Source organism: Nicotiana tomentosiformis, chromosome 4 (assembly GCF_000390325.3).
Source record: "Nicotiana tomentosiformis chromosome 4, ASM39032v3, whole genome shotgun sequence".
NCBI lineage: Eukaryota > Viridiplantae > Streptophyta > Magnoliopsida > Solanales > Solanaceae > Nicotiana > Nicotiana tomentosiformis.
The window spans coordinates 78,763,570-78,768,367 of record NC_090815.1 but is presented as its reverse complement, the minus strand read 5'-3'; positions in this window follow the sequence as shown (position 1 = coordinate 78,768,367).

Genomic DNA, 4,798 nt, shown 5'->3' with positions numbered 1-4,798 from the left:
CCATTTTTTATACCAGAATATTTAAGATATACTTGGGGAGAGTGAGCCCGGGCTCCCGATTGCCATAAAGATTGTAAAGTTTTGTTTTTGTCCTTTTTGTCTTGCAGATAAAGTTGGTTGGAGGAGTTAAGAGTTAAAGCATCATAGTGAACCGTGTGACAGTTAATCAAAAATAATCAAAAGTCACTTGCTAATTTAGCACTTTTGATTTTGTAATCAAAATACCACTAATTGCATGACCAAAAAAGATATTCTCTCTTCATCTTTTTTTTCTTACAAAAAAGGTTACTATATCTGCAATACTTCTCTTGAAGTCATTTTGAGTTATATAATATATTAGTGCTTAATACAACCAAATATTTTTCAAAACTAATTTATACCTTGATTAACCAATTTTTCGCAAATATACTATTTTAGTATATCAAGAAAAATATAAAGATCTTAAGTTCAATACTTATAATATCAAATTCATTATTTAATAGCATCTTAGCGAAAATACTTACATCGTCCTCACAAAGAAAAGACTTAATTAATTAATAACCTAACTTAACAAAGATAAAGTTACATTAAAAAACTAAAACAAAATTACATTAAGATAATTACCAAAATAATGTTTGCAGACGTATTCCCAAATTGATCATACTGAAAACTTTTGTAAAGTTGTTTCTCTTAATGTTCTCTTTTTCTTTCAAACAAATTTCTTTTTTTTCTTATTTTATTGAAATTGTTTTCATAAAGTTCTTTATTATACCTTTTTTGTAAAGTTGAAATGCATATTTTGTCCAACAAAGTCATGTTATTCAAGCAATATGACAAATGTTGGTTTCAAAATCAAATCTAACTCAAGATTTTAGAAAATATTTCCTTTTTGTAAATAGAAAATAATTTTTCTTTCTTCATGTTAAACAGTTTTTCAAATTTTATAAATATTATCCAATACAAAGGCACAAAATTTTATTCCAAAACTTTCTCCACAATGCATATTACATTAAAATGTGAATGATTGCATTTTTAGGGATTTTCTAGCATGTCATTTTGAAATCGATGATAACTTTATATTGCTCTTATTTTTTCTTGGGATGGCCGACAAAAAATATTCATTTTCTAAAAACATATCCTTTCATAATGAAAAAATTAATTGAATTTGTTGATGTCGGGTTCGGATTACGGTTCCGGGAGTTGGTATATGTCTGTTGTGCCATTTGGACTTGCATGCAACATTTTAGGTCATTACGAGTTGATTTGATAGGGTTTGGCATGAGTTTTGGAAGTTGAAAGTTCATTAGGCTTGAATTGAGGTACGATTTGTGGTTTTAATATTATTTTGTGTGATTTGAGATTTCGAATAGGTCCGTGTTATGTATTGGTATTGGTTGGTGTGGTTGTACGGGGTCCCGAGGGGGCTCGGGTGAGATTTGGATGGGCTTCGGGTTACTTGGGGTGGTTTTGGCAGCTCAGTTCTGGTGCTTTCGCACATGCGACTTTTGGCACGCAAGTGCAAGTCTGCAGAAGAGGATATGGGACCGCAAATGCAGTATTGGTTGAGCTCAGAGGTTTCTGCAGGTGCGCGCTTGGGTCCACAAAAGTGGCTCCACAGATGCGCTCTTTGATCCGCAAAAGCAACTTTACAGGAGCGCGTGAAGGTGCGTAGAAGCGAAAATGTTAGGACTTAAGTAGAGTCCGCATCTGCGATGATAACTCTGCAAATTAGGTGTCGTAGATGTGATTGATGGGCTGCATAAGCGAAAAGGCTGGGCAAAAATATCTTGAACCGGGAGTTTAATTTTATTTATCATATTTTGAGTTAAAGAGCTCGGATTTGGGCGATTTTGGAGGAGATTTTCACGATTTGAATCGGGGTAAGTATTTTTGACTCAGATTTATTTATATTTTATGATTCCAACCTCAATTTTAATGTGTGATTGATGAATTTAATTGAAGAAATTGGAGATTTTAGTAAAAAGATTTCTAAACATAATTTGATGTTTTGAAGGTCGATTTGAGGTCAAAATTTGATGAAATAGGCATGGTTGGACTCGTATCGGAATGGGTGTTCGGAATTTACGAGTTTTGTCGGGTTCTGGGGTATGGGCTCAGGGTTGACTTTCTATTTTTAGTTAAAAATCGAAGCCTTATTATTCGAAATCATTTCTTATGACTTTTATTTATGATATTAAGTTATTTTGGTTAGATTTTAGCCGTCCGAAAGTTGATTTGCGTGGGAAAGACTTATTAGTGGATTGATTTAGGTTATTTGAGGTAAGTATCTTGCCTAACTTTGTGTGAAAAAAAAATCCATTAGGATTTGGTCTAATTTACAATATTTGTGCTATGTGAAACGGCGTATACATAAGGTGGCGAGTGTGTACACATGCGTATGTGATGGTTATGACCAGATTAGACCTTAGGCTACTAATATGCCTTGATTTGGAGTTGTTTGTCATATGAAACATGCCTTTATTTTGTTGTTCACTCCCCACACCTTATATTATTTGTGATGACTCTTGTACACATTGTTGTTAAGTTGTGGGCTATATCTTATTGTGGCATTGGTATTGTTATTATGGTAATATTGTGGCACATGTGTATATTGAGATGCACAATCGGCGAGATAAGGGGGCTTATGCACGTATTGCTAGTAAGGGAAAATACTTCATTGTGAAGCACACGCGGCGAGATAGGCTTATGCGCGTGAAGATATTTCGAGAAAATGTTTAAAAAATGTGAAGCTCATGTGACATCATAAGGGGGCTTGTGATTTTTGATTATGAGGTGTGGTACCTCAGGGTGATTCTTGTTGTAATTCTTGTGTTGGAATGACTTGGGGATTTGAATTGTCATTATTTTTCTTAATTGATTCACTTGTATTTAAACTGTGTTTGGGTTAATTTGCTGTGTTACTACATGCTACTCTTTGTTGCCATTTATTGATTACTTCTCGTTGTTAGCTTTATATTGATATTCTGCATAAATTTTATGTCTAATGAGTGTCTTGACTTGAACCTCGTCACTACTCTACCGAGGTTAGTCTTGATACATACTGGTAGCATTTGTGGCGTACTCATACTACGCTTCTGCACAATTTTGTGCAGATCTAGGTACCTCGGATCATGCCGGACGGTAGAGAGTTGAGTTGAAATAGAGTTGCAGAGACTTCAAGGTATACCTGTTATCCGCTCGTAGGCCTCGAAGTCACCTTATTTAGTTTCTTTACTATTGTTTACTTTATTTCCAACTAGTGTTGTATTTTGAGACTTCTAGTATATTCTCAATAGAGCTTATGACTCTATATTACCGGGTTTTGGGATTTTATTATTGTATTACCATATTGTTTATCATTTGAGCATTTTTCTTAGTTTTGTTTAAGTTGTTATATCCTGTTCAATATTGTTGTGTAATGGGTTTATCTAGTCTTAGAGACTAGGTGTCATCACGATCCTTAAGGTGGGATTTGGGGTCGTGACAAGTTGGTATCAAAGCTCTAGGTTCATAGGTTCTATGAGTCATAAGCAAGTTTAGTATAGTCTTGCGGATCGGTACGGAGACGTCTGCATTTATCTTCGAGAGGCTACGAAACTATTAGGAAATTTCATTTCTTTCATTCATTATCGTGCGTATTTATTGATTTCAGAAATTGAGACTTTGTCTTTATATTCTCTCACAGATGGTGAGGACATGAGCTTCAGCTACCAATGATGTTGCCCCCGGTACCGGTGTTGCTAGAGGCCGGCGTAGAGGTAGAGGCCGAGATAGTGCACGTGCTGCAGTGAGGGGTCATGTTAGGGTCGCGACTGAGGAGACACCAGTAGCTCCAATTTTAGAGAAGGCACCCCAGGCACCTGTTGCTACCCCTGGACTTCAGTAGACTGTGGTACATTTTCTGAGCATGTTCGGTACCTTGGCTCAGGCGGGATCGATCCCAATTGCACCAACTACTTCTCAGGCTGGGGAGGAGCTCAGACTCCTGCCGCCCATACTCCAGAGTAGCATGTTTATTTTGATCAGGTTTCGGGTATTATGCCGGTACAACCCGTGATCACGGTTCAGCCTAAGGTCAGGCTAGTGGCATCAGAGGAGGAGTAGAAGAGGCTAGAGAGGTTTAAGAAGTACTTTCCTCCTACTTTCAGTGGCGCAACTTCTGAGGATGCACATGGATTTCTAGATTAGTGTCACCGTATTCTACGCAATATGTGCATAGTGAAGGTGAGCGGGGTTGACCTTACTACTTTAACTGATAGGGTCAGTGTATAGATTATGGCGGGCTTATGAGAAGAGTAGGCCAGTTGGCGCAGCGCCACTTACTTGGGCTCAGTTTACTGATTTATTTTTGAGGGAGTTCGTTCCACAGACCCTTAAGGATATGTTGCACACCGAGTTCGAGCAGTTGCGCCAAGGGACTATGATGGTGTCCGAGTATGCCATGTGGTTTAGTGAGTTATCTCGTCATGCACTTGATTTGGTTCCTACAGTCAGAGAGAGAGTTGCACAGATTTATCGATTGGCTCAGTTATGGTCTCAGATTTGGGATGACGCGGGAGTTGGAGACTGATACTCCATTTTAGTAGGTTGTGGAGATCACTAGGAGGTTGGAGCGTATCCGTGATCAGGAGAGAGGGGATAGGGAGGCCAAGAGGCTTCGGGATTTTGGATAATTTAGTGGTTCCCGCATCACAGTTTCAACTCGTCATGGTAAAGGTTTGTCAGTCGACTAGTTCATTTTGCACTTCAGGCTACTCACAGTGCTCCAGCTATTCAGGGACCTCAGAGTACTCATTTTGGACAGTCATCTTCCAGTGCA